Raw genomic sequence first — 25,836 nt, forward strand, 5'->3', positions numbered from 1 at the left:
AAGGAAACCTGTGACTAACAACAGCATGATCCTGTGCATCTGATATCAGTTCTTCTTGAATGGAGACATCAAGCAACCTCCATAGCGAGGCCCCTTTCCCAACCTCGGACCCTAGAGCAGCTGAGTGGTGTGCTATGGCTACTATTACGCGACTGCTTTACGTGTTTTCCAAGGGCAAGCTTCTTGTTCTGTTAGTTACATGGATGCCACCATGGTTACACCAGTGCATGCAATCCTTCCCACCCTCAGGCTCCATAGCAGTTTTGTGGGCTGCTATGGCTATTATTACGCCACTGCTCTACATGTTTTCCAAGAGCAGAGTACTTGCTCTATTAGTCGCTTCCAGCCTTCCACCACTGTTACACCAGTGCATGCAAGCCTTTCCACCCTCGAGCCCCATAGCAGCTATGTGGGTTGCTATGGCTATTGATAACCCACTGCTATACATGTTTTTTGAGTGCAAGCTTCTTATTCTATAAGTCGATTCCAGCCTTCCACCACTGCTACACCAGTGCATGCAAGCATTCCCACCCTCGGGCCCCATGGAACTTGTTGGATATAGTGTGGCAGCAGAAAGCACACAGAGTCCCAGACTGCCAAAAACAATGTATAACTTGTAAACAGTACAAACAGTACAAACATGGCTGGTGGGAAAGCTCGCCCGACCAGGGTACTTACAGCTGTTCAGAGCAGAGTCAGTTGTATGTGGGTCTGAGCTGCCAACAGCATCTGTCAGGAGGAGCAGAGTGTAGCCTGGCTGGTCCAACCCAAAGGGGAGCTTCTTGAAAAGGCAGACGTAGGACCTACTCTTTCCCTTTTCCACCGGAACATTTCACTACCGCTAATGCTGTCCTGACATATGAGTATCCTGTCCCTACACTAGCCACTCGTATAAACCACATCAAAACCTTAAAAAGACTCTACATGACCCAAGATGGCTGTCAGGGTCACCTGGATCCAGTGCATCCCACTAGGCCACTGCTCCAGGGAACCAAGGAAACCATAGAGAAACCCAGTTTCTCCCAACTTTCTCCTTCAATTGCATTGCCACTACGGGCGAGTGCCATCTGCAGTGGGGATTGTAGACTGCACCTGCCTACAAGCTAGGTGGGCTGCTATGGCTGTAGTTATGCCACTGCTCTACATACTTGTGAGTGCATGCTTCATGTTCTGTTAGTTGCTTCCAGCCTTCCACCATGGTTATACCAGTGCATACAAGCTTTCCCATGCTCGGGCCCCATAGCAGCTATATGGGTTGCTATGGTTACAGTTACGTCACTGCTCTACATATTTTTAGAGGACATGCTTCATGCTCTTTTAGTTGCTTCCAGCCTTCCACCATGGTTGCCCCAGTGCACACAAGCCTCTCTACCCTCAGGCCAAATAGTAATTTCGTGGTCTGCTATGGTTATAGGTATGCCATTGTCCTACATATTTTCCGAGTGCAAGCTTCTTGATCTATTAGTTGCTTCAGCCTTTCACCACTGTTACACCGGTGCACACAAGCCTTCCCACCCTTAAACCCCATAGCAGCTTTGGGGGCCGCTATGAATATAGTTACATTACTACTCTACATATTTTCCGAGTGTAAGCTTTGTGCCCTATTAGTCACTTCCAGCCTTCCACCATGGTTACCCCAGTGCATGAAAGCTTTCCCACCCAATGAGGGCTGCTATGGCTATAGTTATGTCACTGCTCTAAATATTTTTTGAGGACAAGCTTCTTGTTCTATTAGTTGCTTTCTGCCTTCAACCACTGTTACACCGATCTACACAAACCTTCCCACCCTCGAGCCCTATAGAAGCTACGTGTGCTGCTATGGCTATAGTTATGTCACTACTCTACATATTTTCCAAGGGCAAGCATCTTGTTCTGTTAGTTGCTTCCAGCCTTCCGCCATGGTTACCCCCGGTGCACGCAAGCTGTCTTATTAGCTGTTTTATTTACATTCTCCGGATCGGAGGATGATTCTGTTAAACAAATATGTTAAAGTGAATTAACTGTTCTAATCTCTCATTATTCCAAAGAAAACTTATGAGCCTTTCATAATTCACCAGGCATAACCGGCACATCACTCAATTAGGAGCTCTTGGTATTCTGAACACGAACTGTTTTAGATAATGCAGCCATTGACTTAATGCGGCGTGTGTGTATTTCCATCTCTAATGCACATGGTAACACGCTCATGCAAACATGTAGTGTCCTATGTGCTCCGGAGTTCGCCATAAGAAGGGGTGCCGGTTGCCGTGGTAACCCATAGAACGTTGAGCCATGAAAGTGTCCTAATTTGTCCGGAGCCTGGAGATTACCTGCTCCGGGCTCAGGGGTCTGAGACTTCCGGTTGACCAGCCCCTGTCAATCCATCGGCTTGGTAATCATTAGAGAAGTAGTTAGACAGAAGCCAGAGGGAAGCTGTCCTCCATGTCACAGAAATCTGATCCCTGTCAAGGGGGCAAATATATATCTGTTTTCTTTTTCACTTATTTGTAGGTTAGGAAGATACTTTTAAAGGACCAGTATTAAGTAATTACAAGTTAAAGGGCATATTAAAGGACAACTCTAGAGAACAACCAAAAACAACAATTGTGTTGCTAATGCCACCCAGGAATCCTTGGTCCTGTGCTGAATTCAGATAGATCATTTGCCTTTAATTGGAAGTTTATATAGTCCCTTTCAGCAAGTTTTTCACAGTGCTTCTGGGTGGAGCTGCATGCATCCTGTACACAACGAGATGTATAATGGCATAGTTCAGAACCAGTGGACAATACAGTTTTTTACAGACATTTGTAGGTTGCATCATGAGAAAAAATTAACTCTGGAAGTTGAGCCCAAAAAGGCAAGAAAGCAAGGGACTAATCCCTAGTATTGCCTCTGGTCCTGCTGAAGCTAATCTTTTCACTATTACTGGTTTACCTTGCCTTGTTATACAATTGTAGCACCCTCTTTGTTAAGCTACTAGATAGGCTAGGTAATATTAGTTCTTTTTGGCTATTCTGTGAACAGTGGTGCAGGATGTGATTACTTTTGGTTGTTTTAGGCTTCACTGGCTGCAGGCTCAACTACTTTCCTGTGCCATCTGGAGGATTCCAGAATGTAGTGGGTTAGAAGAGACATACCCATAGCCTGAATACGTATGTGGTCCAATTCCTGGGGGAGGATGCCCAGTAGGTCGCTGGGGCTTGCATAAATAGTCTTGTTCTTGTCCAGGAGCAGACGTTTCCAGCCTGAAAAGATTATTATTATTATTATTATACAGTATTTATAAAGCGCCAATAGTTCGCTCAGCGCTGTACATTACAAAGGGGGACAGAACATGTGACAGAACAATAACAATACAATGCAAAACATGAGGGGATTGAGGGCCCTGCTCTTTCGAGCTTACAATCTAGGGATAGTGGTACAGGAGGAGATAGCTGTGGGGGATGGAGTGGTAGGAAGAGTGGAGGAGGTCGGCAAGTTAGCAGGGGGTGGGGTAGGCTTCCCTGAAGAGATGGGTTTTCAGGGTGCGCCTAAAGGAGAAGAGAGTAGGTGATAATCTGATGGGTTGGGGCAGGGAGTTCCAGAGGATGGGTGATACCCTGGAGAAGTCCTGGAGGCAGGCATGGGAGGAGGAGACCAGGGAACTAGAGAGAAGGAGGTCTTGTGAGCAGCGGAGTGTGCGTGCTGGGCGGTACTTGGATATTAGGTCAGTGATGTAGTTCAGGGCAGTATGGTGGACAGCTTTGTACGTCAGTGTTAGGATTTTGAATTTGATCCGTTGCGCAATCGGAAGCCAGTGGAGGGATTAGCAGAGGGGGGTGGCGGAGATGGAGCGGTTGGAAAGGTGAATGAGTCTGGCAGCTGTATTCAGGATCGACTGAAGCGGGGATAGCCAGCGGCGAGGCAGGCCAGTGAGGAGGGAGTTGTAGTAGTCGAGTCGTGATATGATGAGGGAGTGGATGAGCTGTTTAGTGTTTTCTGGGGTTAGGAACGGGCGGATTTTGGCGATGTTGCGGAGGTGGAGTCTGCACGAGTTTGTTAAAGATTGGACTTGGGGCTGGAAGGATAGGTTGGAGTCCAGAATGACACCAAGTACTCTGGTGCCTTTCTGAGTGGCCCAGTTGCATTTCTATATGTGGTCGAAGTCCCAGCTATTCTAAAGCTGGAGGGCCTGTTCTACTGAATTTTGCCTGAGCTGATTAAGGGATTTCACTGAGGATTTGGTCTGGAGAGTTCACAGGATTAATGTCTGGCTGATATTGGAAGGAGGCAATCAAGTATCCAGGGACATTGTGAATACAGACCTGAGTGTAGGATCCTAGTGACTGCATGGTGCTACTATCTCTTGTGCATCTGTGCCAGAGCCTGCTCAAGCTGGGACATTTCCTATGGTGTCTCAGCATTGCTCATCCCTTTGGCTGTTACTAAAGGGACTGTACTAAGAAACCTAAGTGAAGAGTGCCCTCCTATTGTTATTAAGTGTTGCTGGAGTATCCCACAGCTCCTTGATTCCCATCCAAATTTATGCATCAATAAATCTCAAAAAGACTAGACGGTCATAGCACCAGAAAGTTTGGCTGTCATTGTGCGCTCGGCTTCCATTACACTAATTTGGGAAGAGAGCCTGGGACAAAAACAGCAGGCCCTTTTAGGGGTGTGTGCTACACAATGGAGGTGGCCATCTTGATGGAGGAGCAAGACTTTCCTTCCTCAGGTCAGATCTGTCCCCTGATGACAGGTAATCTGATGACTGGAGGCGAAACATTCAGAAAGCAGCAGCAAGAGAAGCGCAGATATCCCAGGCCCACATAATGAATGAAGCAGTAGCAGGGAGATCCTTGCAAGGCAAGACCTCAAGTACAGTTTCCTCTCCAGCAAAGAGGACAGTGAGCAGCACTGTAGTGACATCACCAAATCTCACTCTGTATCTAATGAGACAGTAGTACCTTAGATAATTTCACATTGCAGATACACTGCTATTTTTCAGGGTGAATTCAAGACAAAAAGTAGATTTTTTTCAGGGAACTTCCCAATCACAAATAACATATCTAGATATTCCTTTTGTAGCACTGCCCCCTTAGGAGTTACTGAGTTTTAGGTCCCTTATTGTCCTGCACAGCCAGGCAACATGCATTTTTCACACCAACTTGGATCCAGGAGACAGTAACCAGTCCTTGAGCTTGTTTTTTTGGATTTTGTTAGGGGAATTTCAACTTGAATGGGGTAAGGGGTGTATGGGATGCCGAAGGGGACTATCTTCCTGGAACTATGTACAAGTCTCTTTAACAGTAAAAATTATATTCTTGGAGAGCTAGCCAGTATCTCCTGGTATACCACCCCAGACACTCTTCTATCCAGCTGTCTGAAGGAATCCCTGTACAGGGGATCCAGTGGCTGTCACTTTAAATGTAAGACAGTCCTGGGTAGCAAGCTAATCAAGTTTCCGACTAGAGTGCTCCTTTCCCTTTCTGGCCCAGAGGGTGTAGGTCTACTCACTCAGTCCTTTGTCTGTAAGCTGATGGGTCGATGGCTGCTCTCAGGTCTTCCGCTGGGCCGCTCCTTCCCTGCTGCACAGGTGGTCCTATCTCTGGGGGCTGATGAGGTCCTGAGATTTTCTCCTTTCAAGCTCTTTTGCCTGTAGGTGAACCTCTTCTCATCTGGGCCCCCTCCCAGGCTCGTGCTCTCCAGCCTCTCACTTCACATTACACCTGAGCTAGCTGCCCCTAGCTACCTAGGAGGGTGCTACACCTTTAAGAAAGCAATCCTCATTTTTTGAGTTTAGTTCTACTGTATAGTCATGGGCTTTAGATCAAGTAGACATATAAATTTGATGTAGGCCTTGTGTACATAAAGTTTTACCGCATCCAACGTATATTTCTACAACATCAAGTGGAGGGTTTTGGCAACTACAACTTGTTTACTATGTTATTACGGTTACTTCCCCATCCCCCCATACTGCTTAGTGCTAGTTCTTTCCTAGCTAGATAGTCTCCATTTATTTCATGTTCCCTCAGTCAATATTAGTACTTTGTAGAAAAAGGACTTAGGAAAATCGTCTTCTTACAGCTCAAAATACCAGATGAACTTCCTCTGTACAGCAATTAGCTGAAATAAAATTGTATTGAACTCAACCTATGTGGTTTTTTTTGAAGACTTAAGCTGCTTGTGGATGGTGCAGGTGCAGTTAAGCAGGTGACCATACTGTCCAGGCAGAATGGGCCTAAGGAGGTATGTCAATGCATAATGCGGCATTTGAAACAGAACACCCCCTTTACCCTATAAATTGGAGCTAAGCATTGAGCGTTAGAAGATTTGTCACTTGCTCACGCGGTATGACATAGCTTTTACTCCTTTATTGTTGATTTATGTACTCTGAAAGCCAAGATTATTTGAAAGCTCATTACAATAGTATCTGGCTGCAGACTGACTGGTAGAATTTACAAGCAAAGTGAATTTTGGATGCTTTTAGCTGCCAATGTTGAAGGAACTCTTGAGGAAGAAGTCATGAAGCTTGCTGAAATAAAAGGCATGATGGAAATTAATTTAGCTACTTCATCTGTAAATTCTTCTTCGATAATGTCCATTTATCACCAAGAAGAATGACACTCCGCTTAATCAGAACTCCGTGACTAAAAGCCTGGGCTGCAAATGCTTTCCTGAATCACTGGGTAGATACCTGGTAATTAGAAAAGTGCTCATTGTCACACCAAAAAACCTATTTTTAAACTATTTCTGCCTTTTTTTGTATACATAATAAATCGTAGATTTCTCCTCCTCTCCTTCTTCATCCTATCCTACTCTACCTTATACCTTATATATGGTTTTGGTTGGATTGCAAGGAGTTTATGTGATTCATTGTATGTTGGGTCATTCATATATGTTTTTTTGGACTTATTTTGGTTCGTATCTTTTGTGTCACTTACCTAATTATTCATACACTTTATCCCCTATTTAGGGGTCACTGTTATATGGTTCACTTTATTTTTTCATCAATATTCTCATTTTATGTGTATGTCCTGTCTGATCATTTTTCTATCCTTTTCCATCTTTATAAAGTTCCATTACCTTGTTACACAGGTCTTTTGACAGTTCTTTTCTGCTCCCCATAGCTCAGTATCTAGCCTGCTCAGTGCATCCATGTGAGTGCTAACAAACTCATTGGCTAATTATACATAGACACTAACTGCAATTTAAACATCACAGATGTGGACAAATAAACTTTAAATGCCATTTTAACCTGTGTGTGTGTCACCTTGTGTGTCTGTACCAAGGTCTAACATTCCAGGGGATGGAAACTTTTGATAAGGGCAATTTGGGTGATTTCTGTTGTCATTAGGATTTAAAAGGGAGACAAACAAAAATAAATGGCTTCATATGATCACTATCCTTAAATATAAGACTGTTTTTTTGGCATGATCAGTCATATTTTCAGAATGTCACCATTTCTGCCAGGATATGCACAACTGTATGCATGTACATGTATGTATATGCATCTGTGTGTGTATATATATATATATATATATATATATATATATATATATAAAATATATATATATATACACACACACTTACACACATATACATAAACACTATATTGCCAAATGTATTGAGATGTCTGCCTTTACGTGCACATGAACTTTAATGGCATCCCGGTCTTAGTCTGTAGGGTTCATTATTGAGTTGGCCCACCCTTTGCAGCTATAACAGTTTCAACTCTTCTGGGAAGGTTGTCCACAAGGTTTAGGATTGTGTCTATGGGAAGGTTTGACCATTCTTCCAGAAGAACATTTGTGAGGTCAGACACTAATGTCAGATGAGAAGGCCTGGCTCGCAGTCTCCGCTTTAATTCATCCCAAAGGTGTTCTATCAGGTTGAGGTCAGGACTCTGTGCAGGCCAGTCAAGTTCAAACTCGCTCCAAACTTGCTCATCCATGTCTTTATGGACCTTGCTTTGTGCACTGGTGTGCAGTCATGTTGGAACAGGAAGGGATCATCCCCAAATTGTTCCCACAAAGTTGAGAGCATGAAATTGTCCAAAATGTCTTGGTATGCTAACGCCTTAAGAGTTTCCTTCACTTGAAGGAAGCCAAGCCCAGCCCCTGAAAAACAACCCCACACCATAATCGTCCCTCCACCAAACTTTACACTTGGCACAATACAGTCAGGCAAGTACTGTTCTCCTGGCAACTGCCAAACCCAGACATGTCCATCAGATTGCCGGACAGAGTAGCGTGAGTCGTCACTCCAGAGAATACATCTCCACTGCTCTAGAGTCCAGTGGTGGCGTGCTTTACGCCACAGCATCCAATGCTTTGCATTGCACTTAGTGATGTAAGGCTTGGATGCAGCTGCTCGGCCATGGAAACCCATTCCATGAAGTTCTCTACGCACTCTTGTTGTGCTAATCTGAAGGCCACAAAAAGTTGGGAGGTCTTCAGCTATTGACTCTGCAGACAATTGGCGACTTCTGCACACTGTGCGCTTCAGCATGCTCTGACCCAGCTCTGTCATTTTACATGGCCTACCACTTGGTGGCTGAGTGGCTGTTGTTCCCAGTTGCTTCCACTTTGTTATAATCCCACTAACAGTTGAGCGTGGAATATTTAGTAGCCAGGAAATTTCACGGATGGACTTATTGCACAGGTGGCAACCTATCACGGGACCACGCTTGGAGTCACTGAGCTCCTGAGAGCGACCCATTCTTTCACAAATGTTTGTAGAAGCAGTCTGCATGCCTAGGGGCTTGATGTTATACATGTGTGGCCATGGAGGGGATTGGAACACCCGAATGCAATGATTTGGAGGGTTGGCCCTATAGTTTTGACAATATAGTGTATATTTAAATGTATTTGTTTATTTATATATATATATATATATTTTTATATATATATATATATATTTATATATTTATTTATTTATACAGTACATATATACACATTATATATACAGATGAGACCTGGAACATCTTTGAACTGTATCAGATAATTTTTTTGTACCAAATTGACTCTCATCGACAAAATGTAAATATCGCAGTGTCTACATTCCGTAAATTAAAATCAATCTGAATTGTAGGAAGCACTTACAAAGATATAACAGAAAACTAACAATGGCACTCCAGAAAGCTCTCGGCTTTTTAGACCTTGTTTGTTGGCTTATGATGCCGCATTAAGGCTTCATTTGATTGTCACTTTTCACAAAGAAACGTATTCCGTTCAATTGTAATGTCATGTTACCGCTAAATAAGAACAGAGAGACCCCCCACATTCTGTTGTGTCTGAAATTCTGACGGTTGGCGCTTTGATATAATGTCTTCTTGAACAATCAAAGTAAATGTGTCAGGGGACTTTTAATCCAATCTGGTGATGAAGCAAAGTATTAAGTGTATTGAGCCATGACAAAGATGTTGATTATAATATACTTCAGCTGTGCTATGTGTTGACCATGAAGCAAAATAAAATAGAAAAATGGAATGTTATTAGCTCCTGATGAGATGAAATTCCTTTGCTATAAATGGCACACAGAGAAATTTTATCAATTTTTTTTTTTCCACCAAGATACTTCCCCCTGTTATTTTCCGTGTTGGTTGTAAAGAGTCGGTAGGTGTTAGTACATAATAGACAGGTTCTGTTAGGCGTTCTATTTTAGTTTGAATACAATATTCATTTTGATGTGTGTTGTAATTTTCAAGAAGCATGCAACTGATGCAGACCAATTATTATTGTTTAGTAACACTGTAATTACTCGGTGCGATTAGCTATTATATGTAAAGTATACTTAAAGCGGTATTAAGCACAAAAACAAAAATGAAATACTGTATTTTTTTGCTCCATAAGACGCACCTGACCTTAAGATGCACCTAGATTTTAGAGGAGGAGAACAAGAAAAAAATATTCTGAACCAATGGACTGAGGACATAGTACAGGAAATGACTAGAGACTGCAGACATAGTACAGGAGATGACCAGAGACTGCAGACACAGTACAGGAGATGACCAGAGACTGCGGACATAGTACAGGAAATGACCAGAGACTGCGGACATAGTACAGGAGATGACCAGAGACTGCGGACATAGTACAGGAGATGACCAGAGACTGCGGACATAGTACAGGAGATGACCAGAGACTGCGGACATAGTACAGGAGATGACCAGAGACTGCGGACATAGTACAGGAGATGACCAGAGACTGCGGACATAGTACAGGAGATGACCAGAGACTGCGGACACAGTACAGGAGATGACCAGAGACTGCAGACACAGTACAGGAGATGACCAGAGACTGCAGACACAGTACAGGAGATGACCAGAGACTGCGGACACAGTACAGGAGATGACCAGAGACTGCGGACACAGTACAGGAGATGACCAGAGACTCCAGACATAGTACAGGAGATGACCAGAGACTGCGGACACAGTACAGGAGATGACCAGAAACTGCGGACATAGTACAGGAGATGACCAGAGACTGCGTACACAGTACAGGAGATGACCAGCGACTGCAGACATAGTACATGAGATGACCAGAGACTGCGGACACAGTACAGGAGATGACCAGAGACTGCGGACATAGTACAGGAGATGACCAGAGACTGCGGACATAGTACAGGAGATGACCAGAGACTGTGGACACAGTACAGGAGGTGACCAGAGACTGTGGACATACTACAGGAGATGACCAGAGACTGCGGACACAGTACAGAAGATGACCAGAGACTGCGGACATAGTACCGGAGATGACCAGAGACTGCGGACATAGTACAGGAGATGACTAGAGACTGCGGACATAGTAACGGAGATGACCAGAGACTGCGGACATAGTACAGGAGATGACCAGAGACTGCGGACATTGTACAGGGGATGACCAGAGACTGTGGACCTTTGGGGAGCGGGGGGTGGGTATCCGAATTTGACAAGTACCTGCTCCCACTTCCGCAGAGTTGTCCTCACCCCCTCCTTCCCTGAAGTCTTGTGGGACATGTGACACGTCCCAGAAGACTACGGGGCCATTCACAAAGCACAGCGCTTCTCGCACATGCGCAGCGGGCACCCGGCTATAAAGCTGTCACAGCCAGGTGCCCACATTGAAGATGCTGGCGCCAGGGAGAGAAGACGGCCGGTGAAAGCAGAACACCGCTGGACAGAGCACAAGGTAGGACTGAGGAACAGGTTCTTCTGCACAGTAGAGCCAAGCGGCCGGCCTGGTATTCTAACATGGCGGCGAGGATGGGGGGAATACCAGGCTTAAAATGATCAGCTTCTATTTATTTCTGTAAAACCTAAACTGTTTGCTATAACTGCTTGTAATGTGTGAGTTTGAGTTCAGCCTCAATTTGTTAGCCACTTATGTAAAGTCCATCTAAATCAACTAATCCATTTAACACTGCCCTCTCCCCAGATTGACAGTGCTGCTGCCCAAAGGTGTTTCCATTGCTTCTCCATCTAGAGAGGAGCCACCCTAAGACTGAAAATGAGCTACTGGACAAGAAAAAAAAAAGCCCATAAAAAAGAAAACAAACGCAGGCACCACATCTAAGGATTGGTAAGCCGCAAAATATTACAGATGTTTTTGGTTTAATATTCCTTTAATTTTCTGTACCAGGGACAAAACAGGATGTGAGAGATATCTATCAAAGTCAGGGAAAATTCTTATTTTGACAGTTGTTGCCAGAATAGGTGCCACCCCATTCCTGTTCCAGTGACAGCTTAAAATTTTGGATTTCATCTCTCTTTCATTCTGAAGACAATGCTCACCAAGACAAATAGGGAGGATGACTGAGCAATTAAAACCCAACAGAGGTTCCAACATTTCCCTACTCTATTAAAAACAACAATAAAAAAAATGATTATAGATACAAAACACAGCAGGTGAAGCTCCTGTGCCATGCTAGAGGTGGTAGTTCTCTTAGCTACTGTGTTTCCCAACTGAGCTCATGTCCCTAAGTGGTTAGCACTTCCACCTGGCAGCACTAGGTTTGTTGGTTCAAATCCCAACCATGGCACTACCTGCCTGGAGTTTGCATGTTCTCCCTGTGATTGTGTGGGTTTCCTCCTACACTCCAAAGACTGCTGGTACGTTAATTGGCTCCTGTCTCAATTGGACCTAGTATGTGTATGTATGAATGTGAGTTAGGGACCTTAAATTGTATGCTTCTTGAGAGAAAGGACTGATGTAAATGTACAAAATATATATGTAAAGCGATGCATAAATTGACAGTGCTATATAAGTACCAATAATAAGAAGTGGTTTTACTGGAATTAATTTAAATACTCTTCCAGATACAACCAATGGCTATGAGCAGCTAACCTATCACCAAAGCTCCAAAGTCCGTTCCTTACTCCAAATTGGAAGGCTGGATGCCTAGGGGAGACTACAGCTAATACTGACAGCCCGGATATGTGTAGTTAGCACTGGACTGTGATTTCTTCTTACTCCCTTTTTCTTTTTTCTCCATCTCCTTCTCCTACTGTCCACTTGATGAACTGAACCCCTTAAACTGCAGACCGGGTTTTGTTCTGTTTCCTCCCCCCCATTCCCCCCCCCTATTTAGCCTCCCTTAGCTTCATCTCTTGGGTAATTTCCCTAGATGCTGTATGATTCCCATATATATATATATATATATATATATATATAAAATAAAACTTGGGTGTCATTACAGTACTTGGACCATGATCTTCTTTTTCTTTGAGGACCATGTTTACACTAATTTATTTATTTATTTATTTATTACAGGTACTTATATAGCGCCGTCAATTTACGCAGCGCTTTACATATATATTGTACATTCACATCAGTCCCTAACCCTCAAGGGGTGTACAATCTAAGGTAATATGTATTGATTGACCTGATATATCAACAACTCTTCTGTTATACTTCTATGTTGTTTGTAGTATTAGCAGTGTCAATATTGTTGATCCATGGACGACAAGAACTTACATACTATTTCATGTACAGGTATGTTATGTAAACCTTTAATAAATAAAGAATGTAACAAAACAAGTGCTCTCAAAGTGTTACAAACACAGAATGAACAGCCTGCATAAAATGTGGTCCTAGAGCATTCCAGTACATTAAACCTTCCCTTCACTGCTTATGACTCATTTCCTTTTGTATCCTGGATTGTCTCCCCCTTCTCTCTTTGTGACTGTGGTACAAAATATCATTGGCAAACAGGATGTAAGCCCAGTGACCAAACTACAGAATATCCAAAGTAAACCTTTTAAAAGTTTTGGATAGAGTAGGAAAGGGTTAAAACTACTGTCAGTTTGTTTGTGTGTCCCATTGGGGAGATTTTCCATCACTTCCTGTCCTGTAAACTTATTAGTCTCTAAGGGTTCAGCACTTGGGTGCACATGGGTGCTTTTTGGCATATAACATAAATTACTGCCTATAGGACAACAATAGTAATGAGTGGCTGCATGCAGCTGTACATGGGGTACTTGTGTAACGCAGATCCCGGAGAGGTCCCACTGATTTGTCCCAGGTTCTCTTCCCAGTTGGGTTCGCATGCAGCCAGGCACACAACTTTACAATAATCAGGCAATGGATATATTTGTATGCTTTACTGCTGGTTGAACGTGGATGGGGTGAGGAAAGCTTTTGGGACACTCCAAAATTTAGTCCACAAAGTCTTTGGAAGACACTCTACTCTGTCTACTCTCTATAGAGATATCCCCTCTCTTGGCAGAGAATAAAGACACAAGCACTCCTGGGATTCCCAGCTGGGCTTTCTGCAATAGTCCCCCCCAGCTCCCACTGAGCTGGGACCTCAATGAACTTTTTGCAATAGTCCCCCCAGCTCCCGTCAAGCTGGCACCTCAATGAACTTTCTGCAATAGTGTCCCCAGCTCCCACTGAGCTGGGACTTCTATGAACATTCTGCAATAGTCCCCCCAGCTCCCATCAACCTGGGACCTCAATGAACTTTCTGCAATAGTGCCCCCAGCTCCCACTGAGCTGGGACTTCTATGAACATTCTGCAATAGTCCCCCCAGCTCCCACTGAGCTGGGACCTCAATGAACTTTCTGCAATAGTCCCCCCAGCTCCCATCAACCTGGGACCTCAATGAACTTTCTGCAATAGTCCCCCCAGATCCCATTGAGGCCTCGATCAATCCTCTGCAATAGGCTTCAGCTAACCTGCTCAAAGGGCAGCAGCCCTTAAGGCGTGGATCTTCTTTTACTGGACAGCAATCCTTCTGCTCCAGGCCTCTGACTATTTATGCCCCTCCCTCCAAGCCACCCTCTGGGCACCCTCCTCCAGGGATTGGCTGAAACCATATAAATATTGAGGCCCAAGGCCCACTACATTCTAGAACCTACTAGAAAACAGGGAGAAGTAGTTGAGCCGCCTGCAGCCTGCAAGACCCAGAACAGCCAATAATAATCACACATTTCTCCAATGTTTACAAAGGAACCAAAAAGACTAAATTTACATGAAACTTTCCAGCATCCTAGGAGGAAGCTACACTTGTTTAAACCTACACACGCACATGGGCATACAACCCTGAACATGGATAGTCTGCATCCAGGGGCATGCGACTTTATACATGCACGGGATTGCACAAGCGGTGGCATAACATATAGCAGCATGCAGTCATTTTTTCCTATGGTTGACTATACTTAGCAGCTGTCTATCCCAGGCATAGAAATACCACCCCCAAAATTACACTGTATGCCAAAAAGCACCCATGTGCACAAGCCCTTAGAGAGAATGGTGTGTCTACAGGATGGAACGGAAAGTGAATTTCCCCAATGGGACACACAAAAAAAAAATTAAACAGTGCTTTTAACGTTTATCTACTCTATCCAAAACTTTTTTTTTTTTAAATGACAGTTTACATATTCTGTGCTTTGGTAGTCAGGCTTGCTTGTAAGCACCCAAGTGCACAAGTCCTAAAAAGAGAGATCCATCATCTAGGCGGTAAAGCCCTGCAATTGAGCTTTGGTTTTACCGACCCCAACCGCTATCCCCTTTAGCTGCAGAGACAGCAACCAGGTGTGTACATGAACTGCAGCCACAATGCTTTGCTTCCTGGCTGTGGCAGTAGTTATATGCCCTGTTGCTTTCAAAGGGCAATACTACTCCCAATCGAGACTCATTCAAGGGAATGGAGCTGCTCTGCAAGAGCACTGTAACTGTGCGCAAAACACGTGGTTGTGGTGCACAAGTACAGGATCCAAGGGGCTAAAGAGGGTGGTGAAAAAGGTGATAGACCCCCTGTCAAATGCTTATGGAAAAGTGAACTGAAAGTGGATACCTCTTCAAAGACCGTTGCTCATGTGAACAAGGCCATAGACCAACCATTTCCAAAGAGGGTGCCATGGATCCCTGCGGTTCCTCCAGAGGTTGTTAGGGGTTCCTTGAGCTCTGGCTAATTGACCTCCAGTATGATGGAACCTGGATAGTTCCAGAGCTAACACCAAGCGTAAGAGCCTGCTGCAGGACACCAATTATTTTTTTTTAGTTTTTTGTAGGTGTCTCTTTCTGGCCACCACTGTAAGGATAGCATTCTTACTACTGCCCACCAATGTATAGGGCATTTTCCTCACTTGCCCCAAATGAACTGGTTTTAGTAGGGGTTCCCAGAGACCTAAAAATTATTTCAAGGGTTCCTCTAAGGAAAAAAGGTTGGGGAAGGCTGTCTTAGACAATTGCCATCCCCATTGGAAGATTTCCCATCAATCCCTGTTCCAATAACAACTCAAAATTTTGGCTTTTCCCGCACCAGAAATAATCTGCAGGACAAACTAAAAAAAGAGGGTTGATACATAAACTAAAAATAACAAAACTGATATAAAACACTCCACCGAAACTGCCTTACTCAAACTCTCCAACGACCTGCTAACCGCCAAAGCTAATGGCCATTATTCAGTGCTCCTACTCCTTGACCTCTCTGCGGCCTTCAACACAGTCGACCACCCCCTCCTCCTCAAAAAACTACACTCCCTCGGCCTCAGAGATTCTGCTCTCTCTTGGCTCTCATCCTACCTGTCACAATGCTCTTTCAGCGTTACCTATAATGCTACCACCTCCACCTCCCCCTCACTCCCCCTCTCTGTTCGGGTCCCTCAAGGCTCTGTCCTCGGGCCCCTTCTCTTCTCCATCTACTCCTCCTCCCTTGGCCAACTCATACACTCTCACGGCTTCAACTACCACCTCTATGCCAACGACACACAAACCTATCTCTCAACCCCCCACCTCACCCCCTCGGTCTCCGCCCGAATCACACACCTACTGAGCGACATATCAGACTGGATGTCACTCCACTTCCTTAAACTGAACCTCTCCAAAACCGAGTTTCTTGTCTTCCCCCCAGCCCGGACACCACCCCCATTGACTTCTCCGTCACATCTAACAACGCCACCATCAAACCCGCCCTGCAGGTCAGAGTACTTGGTGTCATTCTGGACTCCAACCTATCCTTCCAGCCCCAAGTCCAATCTTTAACAAACTCGTGCAGACTCCACCTCCGTAACATCGCCAAAATACACACGTTCCTAACTCCAGAAACCACTAAACAGCTCATCCACTCCCTCATCATATCACGACTCGACTACTGCAACTCCCCCCTCACTGGCCTGCCTCGCCGCTGGCTATCCCCGCTTCAGTCCATTCTGAATACGGCTGCCAGACTCATTCACCTTTCCAACCGCTCCATCTCCGCCACCCCCCTCTGCCAATCCCTCCACTGGCTTCCGATTGCGCAACGGATCAAATTCAAAATCCTAACACTGACGTACAAAGCTGTCCACCATACTGCCCCGTACTACATCACCGACCTAATATCCAAGTACCACCCAGCACACACACTCCGCTCCTCACAAGACCTCCTACTCTCTAGTTCCCTGGTCTCCTCCTCCCATGCCCGCCTACAGGACTTCTCCAGGGTGTCACCCATCCTCTGGAACTCCCTGCCCCAACCCATCAGATTATCACCTACTCTCCTCTCCTTTAGGCGCACCCTGAAAACCCATCTCTTCAGGGAAGCCTACCCCACCCCCTGCTAACCTGCCGACCTCCTCCACTCCTCCACTCTTCCTACCACTCCATCCCCCACAGCTATCTCCTCCTGTACCACTATCCCCTCCCTCCTAGATTGTAAGCTCCAAGGAGCAGGGCCCTCGATCCCCTCATGTTTTGCATTGTATTGGTATTGTTCTGTCACATGTTCTGTCCCCCTTTGTAATGTACAGCGCTGAGCGAACCACTGGCGCTTTAAAAATAATAATAATAATAATAATAATAATAATAATAATAATAAAACGGATTGGCTTTAGATACAATGTAGATAGTGAGAGAAGTGGAAAACTAGCAATAATGAGTAAAACACCCATTGCCGATCATAATGATTGTACAAGTTTACAGATTTTACCCGAACAAAAAAAACAGCAATAAGACATAACTAAGCCTTTAGCTTTCTCAGTATCATTTGCATTCCGTGAAAACAAAGCTCACTACATTATAATTAGCTCTTCTTCACACTATTAAAAAAGTAACACGTTGATATAAATAAACCATCTGTACGGCGGTCACTTCACATAAATCTCCCCAGTGTTGGTTGTTATTTTTACATGTAATAAACAGCACATGAAAGTGAAAAAAAGTCACAATGACATTTTGCGAAATGATTAATTCTCTTTGCTCTCATCGTACAGTGATGATTATCTGCTACCAAATGGATACACGCTTTATACGGCTGGGGCCAAGCACCCTGATCTATGATACAGAGAGGGCTCCAAGATTATCTTGTCTGAATGGGAGATTATTATGTATCAAACATGGAATGCCTGCTGGGAACAAAAAAATAATGGCATTTGATGCAATGGGCTTGTTGCATTAACATCCAGAAAACTGAATGGTGTTCCTGTTTATAATGATCTATTTGGTGCTGATCAGTAGAAAAAAGAGAATCTCAGAAAATCCACTCTGGCACCAGCTTGGTAAAGCATAGGCTAGGATTTGATCCTCTGGGAAAATAGTCGCTCTAATTCGCTTGTTTTTCTGTTAACAAGGAATGAGTATTTATAGTGGAGAGAGGATAGTGCCATCTGCTCCCCTGTATAGTACTCAGTGCCATGGTCTGTATTTTTTAGCCCATTCATAAAATACAGGATGTACTGTGTGCAGCCTCCAGAAAGAACTTTGTGAATGGAGGAGAGGCTTGTAGACTGGTGCAGTTAGCTAGGATGCCACCAGGCAACTCTGTTCCAGAATAGTGCCTGGTTACAGAGAGCAGTGTCATCAGGTGCTAGGCCCCTTTTACTTAGAGCCAGGGGTGGACTGACAACTCATGGGGTCCCCGGGCAATAGGGGATCATGGGCCCCCTGTGTCCTTGCCCAAACTCATAAAAACCTATGAAAAAGGTACCAAGGGCATCTCATGGGGCCCCCTACTGACCCCGGGCCCTCGGGCAGTGCCCGAGTTTCCAAATGATCAGTCCGCCCCTACTTAGAGCCCTCCTGTAGTGATGTCATAGGTGAGCCAGGGCCCAGTTATAAGGAGCCCTAGTGCAGTTGGGGCATGAGAGCCTACACCAGCATGCAGATATAATCTGCTAAGTGGAGGCCCTGGACAGGGCTGAAGACTGGGAGATTTCTGAACTCAGAAGAGCCAGCTGTAGACTTTCTGAACCTTATGGAGATGAGGGCTAGGGCAGGTTGCAAAGTTCTTTTAGGCCAGGCCAAGAGGTCCCTGAGTGAGGCTATTCCCCTGGAGGGTCCCAGGAGAGGTGTGCCTATGGAGAAGGTGACAGCAGAGATCCTATCCCAGTAAGTATTAATGACCCAGGGTGGAGACTGACTGTTAAGGAAAGATGGCTTACTTTAATGGCTGTACAATGCTTTCACATGTGACTACTGCAGACCATCCACTAAATGTGATTTACTATGTACTGTTAAGTGATCCCGGATAATATGTTGGTGTTATGTGACTGTTATGCCATTTTCCAAGTGCCATCAGTAAAGTGCAGCAACCCTATTTACAGTATGTGTGGACATTCCTTCCTTTGGGGATATAAAGGTCAACGGCCAGGAATGTTAGGAGGAATCCTTTAGCATGGAGTGGGGCACAATAGAGATGTGCACAATGAAAAAACTTGTTTGGTTTAGTTTTAGATTTATTCGATAGTCATAGTCATATTTTTTTTTCATGATGAATGATTCGTTTTCAGGTTTCGTTTTGTGTATTTAGATTTGTTTAATATATTCATTGTTTCAAATTGATTTGTATTTTAGGAAGTTAATTTGGAAGATTGTCTATATTCTATAACCTGTTAATTCATTATTTATTTCTACTTATGCACTCTGAGTCATCCCCACAAAGAGAAGTGGAATGAATTGATTCCAGCAACTGCAATCATGTGCATCCGAAAGAACGAATGGAACAAAATTAATTTTGGATTCATTTGTTATGTTATGATTCTGAAATTCTCATGGATCCACCTCCATCCAACCCAAACACTATAAGTAGGAATCATTTTCTTTTTTCACTTTTTTTTAATCGTGTTTTGGAGATGTGGATACATCTGAAACTCTGAATAAGGAAAATTTTGTCCAAATTTTGATTAGAAATTAAACGAATTGCACATGTCTAGGGTACAAAATAGTGAAGGGTTAAAGCCTCAGCAGGAGAGTCACTGCTCTGACAGGAAAGGAGCGGGGCAGGTACTCTTAGAGCCAGAATCTAGCCAATCGCAAGCTTACAGGCTCATCATTTTTTTTAATCTTCATTTTATTTGCACATTATTTTCTTTGAGACCTCTTTGTTGCTCTTTTATTTTATTTTTTTAGAGTGCTATGGTTGCGGTAAGGAGAGCAGCTGATTAGGGATGAGTTTTGGGTTTCCTGCCACCATGGGTTTGTGGCGAACCTCATGGAATTGCAAAATTTGCAAATCACAAACTTTTGGACAAAATATTTGCACCAGAAATAAGGGAACAACCTATAATGCAATGCATAGCCTTTAGATCGCAAAAGTAAATGATTTGAAGGAAAATTGGGCTTTCAACAGCCATATTGTTAGCGTGTGTTGGAGCTATTAGGTAGAGTTGACTAATGCAAAGAGATACAATTTAAATTTTTTTAAGTTTGTACTTGTCACATAAACCTTTCTACCAGTGCCTTACTTCCAATGCCTTTTAACCTCCTGAGCGGTCTGATTATGTCCATATTTCTGTGCTCAAAGCGGTACATTTTTTTGCATGGACATATGTATTTTTTTTATTGTAGGCCTGTAATTTTTAGGAATAACTCACTGAAATCTGTCCGAACAAGAATCTAATAAACATCCCGGGTATGTTACAATTTGAAACATGAAATCATAACTTATAATTTAATAAATAATCATTAAAATTTTTTTATAATAATAATAAATTTATTTCAAGAATATAATCAAACCAAAAACACTGAAATGTGAAATATAGCGCCAAGTTCGCACATTACTGAGCAAAGTCGCAAAATCGTTTTCAGTGTCTGATGACGAATTTCCCCACGAATCATTATCACTCAATTCTGCAAGTGGTTCTGATTTACTATCGCTGTTCTCTAGCCGGTCTAAAACTTCTTTTGACCTAAAGGGACGCTTTTTGGACGCCATGAACGTTTCTCAGTTTCCAGGCAGAAAGAACAGTAAAAATGCAGGCAGGGGACAGGACAAAGCACTCGGGACAAAATATATGTGAAATGGTTTGATACAGTAATGTTTTACTATGTGATTTTAGTGAATTTAGAGAATGTCAGTTTTTGTCATTTTCAAATTTCCCTCCGTTCCGTCCCCGTACGTCCTGACGCTCGCAGGGAACGGAACCCAGATGTCAGATGCCGGCATCCGCCGGAGGACATTACCGGGGACACTGCAGGGGGGACGACGCGGGAGCGCAGGACAAGGTAAGTGAAGAACAGATCCCGGAACAGCGCCGCATGGTAAGCCAGAGTGTAGCTCGGGGTTACCGCTTGTGGTACTGAATCTTTACCCCGAGCTACACTCGGGAATACCGCCAGGGAGGTTAATAGACAATGCACAGTTACATAGTTAGTCTGGCTGAAAAAAGACAAGTGTCCATCCAGTTCAACCATAGAAAAAAAAAAAAGTTATAATCCTATACCCACAGTTGATCCAGAGGATACAATGGCTTGCAAATGGCCAGAAGTGAATATCAAAATTCACCATCCATAGACTTCAGTGGAGTTGGCCACAAAGTATATAAAATTGTTCATGAATTGAACCCAGTCAGATTCGCTCATCCCTATCCCTGTGACCTACTCCCATGATGCAGAGATGGGGCTTAGTAGTCAATTGCACAACACATGAGGTCGCTGTTCCCTCTTGGCCCCAACAATAGGTATTTTGGAACTGACTGTGATAGAAGAAAGATGTGCGAAGGAGCGCTGGGGAGATGAGGCAGTTGGTGGACCTTCGCACAGATGCCATAACATGTCCTATGTGAGTAAAGTGACAGCTTCTCTTTGAATTATATGTTCTTCAGGTGAGCACCTGTCTTGATGAAATGGTGTACAATGCTTCAATTGGAATGAAAAAGGCTTTCTGAAACCAAGTCAGCAATTAAACTTTGTCTTTGTTAACCTCTTGCTGACTGTTTTATGCCTATACAGTATGTAGCAGCAAAGTGGGTGGACTTTATCACCCAGCCACCAGCAAATGAGTGCACAGCCAATGGAGTCTGAGGTTGTGTACTGGCAGTGTGTTCAGTGAGCACTCCCAGTACACGGACCGTGCTGTCACTGGTAGCTCCTGGTCTCGGCTTCTGATCTGGAACTACCAGTACGAGCTGTTGATCACGTGACTGCTATGTGAACCAATCACAGCAAACATAGGCCTCCTGGACATGACAGCCACTAAAAGGACCACCATGAAGTATGATGAGAAGGAGTTAAGAAGGTGTTTCTCAACCTTTTTTCAGTCATGGCACCCTTGGAAAGACTGCAAATCTTTTTAAAATGGGGTACCTGTCACATCAGAATGCCCCCTTTAAAGTGTAGCTCAGGGCAAAACTTTTTTTTAGATTTGGATAGAGTGGCGAGGGATTAGAACACCTGTCGTTTGTATTGCTGTCTGTGTCCTCGTGTGTACCCTTTCTATTTGTGAAAGTAAAAAAAATCCCAATTTTTGGTTTGTCCCCAGGAAAGTGATAGAGGGGAAATCTTCCAATGGGGACACTAGTTCTGGTGACCTGGGGGTACCCAAGGAATTCCCTTAATTTGCAGGGATTTCCTCTCACTTCCTGTTTGGCTACGGGACAGGAAGTGAAGGGAAATCTCCGCAATAGGACGCAGATGGTGAGAAAAAAATCTGACAGGGGTAATAACCCTCCCTTGCTCTAACCAAAATGGGAAAACATTCCTATAGTTCTATGTAACATGAGAAGCCATCAGAGTCCTCAGCCCCCTCTTCACATCAGACCTCCGCCCCCCATATTTTACATCGGAATTCTCAAACACCCCACTCTTTCCCACATCAGTGTCCTCAGTAATCTACCCTTTCCAGCCAGAGTCCTTAGCTCCTTCCCTTCACATCAGAGTCCTCAGCAACCCCCCCCCCATCCCCATTTTTCACATCAGAGTCCTTGAACCCATCTTTCTTCCAAGTCAGAGTCCTTAACTACAACTCCCTTTCACATTAAAGTCCTCATTCTCCCCCCCCCCTCCTTTCACATGGGAGTCCTTCGTTCTGATTTTCCCTACAGATCAGCATGACAGTGGGTGAGAGGGGAACCTGTCTAAATGGAGGCAGACTTTCATCCCCTTCTGAATGCTGGGGCTGCCCTGAATGCTGCCATCCCTGGGTTAGGGCCATACCAGGGGTGGACTGACCATTTGGAAACTCGGGCACTGCCCGAGGGCCTGGGGTCAGTAGGGGGCCCATTGAGATGCCACTGGTACCTTTTTCATAGGCTTTTTTGAGTTTGGGCAAGGACACAGGGGCCCCATGATCCCCTATTGCCCGGGGCCCCATGAGTTGTCAGTCCGCCCCTGGGCCATACAATTGCACACTACATCGTGGAAACGCATGAAGCTGTGATAAAATTACAGACTCACTATGACACCCCTGACAACCCCAGACAGCACCCCAGGGTGCCGCGGCACCCTAGTTAAGAAACACTGCAATAAGCAACCAAGAGGTCTTTAAACATCAGAGTTTTTGTAGGCTTTTGGAGTTCTCTCGATTCCTAAAAACCATTTTAACAGCCATCGGAATCAATTTCCCAACTCCGCGGCCCAGATGTGTCAGCAACGTTTTATTTTTCTTGGGAGACCATATTGCATTTTAGCGACGTCAATTAACGGACGGCGCTATTAATCTACCATTTATTTTTACAGTCAGCAAATACAGTTAAAAGTTTAAATTGCATTAATGCCGGAACAGACTGCAGGAGAGATTAAATAGTGTTGACAAGCAGGGAATTTTGAATGCTAAACACAAATAACGGTCATAACCTCCTTTGTTTTTCCTCAAAGCGCATTATTGTAAGGATATAAAGCATAAGTATGCAAAGGAGGAAGTGTTACCTTCTGAACTCAATTGAAATCAGCATGTCTGCGAGACCTCCGAGTTGTGTAACTTAATCTTCCCATATTTATGTCAAGTCACTGCTGCAGCTTCCTATTTGGAGTTCAAGAGTGTCTCAGATGAGAAAGAAAAAAATCTAAGAATTTGCCCAGATCAACGGTGTTGTCCCCTGGGGTGACTACTGAACTTCTGCAAACTATCCAATAATAAAAAAACATTATCAGTCATTTATAAAGAAACTTTAGTATTGTTGGTAAAAAAAAAAAAATCCTTCCAAATGAACTTTATATATTGAAAGGAAAAAATGCTTATAAGCAGGTGCAGCGATTGTAAACCTATTTTCTTTTAAATAATAAACATGTTATACCAGGGGCGGACTGACAACTCATGGGGCCCCCGGGCAATAGGGGATCATGGGGCCCCTGTGTCCTTGCCCAAACTCAAAAAAGCCTATGAAAAAGGTACCAGGGGCATCTCATGGGGCCCCTTACTGACCCCGGGCCCTCGGGCAGTGCCCGAGTTTCCAAATGGTCAGTCCGCCCCTGTGTTATGCTTACCTGCTCTGGTTTTGCACAGAGCAGCGCAGATCCTTCTCTTCTTGAATTACCCGCTGGAGCTCCTGGCTCTTCCTCCCTGTTGAATACCCTCATAGCAAGTCGCACTCGTGCAGGTTTGATCCCGAGGTGTGCGGTGTGTATCCATTGACACACAGAGTGCAGCTCAGCCCTGTCCTTGGCTCTGCCCCCCAGTGGCGTAGCTAGGATATTTTGCGCACTATAAAATTGGTGCCCCAGCCCCCCTCCCTGTTTAATCACACGTATACTGCAAACCCTGCACCATTTTATTCTATAGGGTCTGTGGTGCTTGATTGTGAATTAAATGCATCTTGAGAAGCAGGGTCACCTTTCATCATGGTATACCACAAACATTTAATTCTAAGGGTCTGGGTGAGCATCGGTGTGGATTAGATGAAGCAATGTCCCCCCTCTTTTAGAACCCCCTGACCCCATCCAGGTAGATCAGTAGGTGCTGCAATGATCGCTTCACCCTCCCTCCCTCCTTCCTTGGTGCTCAATGTCCTCGTTATCAGCAGCCATCAGATGACAAAGCCCACTCACTTCCCCTTCCCCATTTCCTGGCCTGCCAGACTGCATGTCTGTATAAGGGTCTGGTAGGGATTTTGGAGGGAACACAACTCTCTTTTTTTTCTTTTTTTTAATTGGTGTGGAGTTCTCCTTAAAATCTACGCTACTAAACACCGGCACAAAACGCTAAATATGACCATTTTTTATCCAATGTTTTTCTGATGTTCTTTTAAGCTCCTAGTATGCATGGAGCCAACTCTGCAAAAACCAAAGTGTTTTGGGGCTCTCAATCCCCCTTCATCAGAGCTGTAAAACAAAACAACCCAAGAAATTATATGCAAGAATCAAATATCTAGAAAAACTAGTCACGCTTTTTTTTTTTAATAATGTTTGATAATTCAGTAATATGCTTTATACTGAATACCATTGCTTTTACCATCCTGTTTCTTTGCATGAATGCACATCTTTTTAAAATTTTAATATTCTGCAATTCTGATTCAGATCCAAAGACATCCATTTTCTAGAAAGCAATTTAGACTTACACATACTTCCTTGTGATATTTCGTTATATATCCCTGATGAAGAAAGACTGGGAGCCCCCAAAATGTGTTTGCTTTTTATCTTTGCATTAGATTTAATAAGTAAACTCATGGTGGACTGAAGTTACCAAGATGGCACTCTCATGTTTTCAATACATCTATGGGAATTCCTTAAAGCAGAACTTAACTCGAATACGCAGTTTGTTTCTTTCAACTATATAATATAAGTGGTGAAGCGCTCAACTTAAATACTCAAAAACTAGTGCAATATCCCCATATATAAATATTAAATCCCTAGTGATATAATAATACACAAATGATACCTCTTAGGCTATGCAGATATACAAATAATACTAATAAATAATAATGAATAGAAAACTAGTGCAATATCCTCATATATAATATATATCCCTGGTGATATAGTGATAACTAATATCTCTTAAACTGTGTCTTTAGACTTGTAGAGTTAGGACCACAGATACTCAGGGTGTATATTATTTTGTTTCACTTATTTTGTGGTATATAGAATAGGTGATAGCAGCTAACTCACTAGGTTCTGTGGAGCGCAGGGGGATTTCTGTATTTTTTGTTTCTTTCAACTAACCCCTTTTCGCAATGGAATTTTTTTTTTTTTATACTTCTGTGTTTAAATACTTTCTTTATTTCTCTTCTGACCAGGGGCGGACTGACCATTTGGAAGCTCGGGCAC

This window comes from Staurois parvus, unplaced genomic scaffold (genome assembly GCF_062004578.1).
Source record: "Staurois parvus isolate SC_StPar_1 unplaced genomic scaffold, SC_StPar_1.0 ptg000578l, whole genome shotgun sequence".
NCBI lineage: Eukaryota > Metazoa > Chordata > Amphibia > Anura > Ranidae > Staurois > Staurois parvus.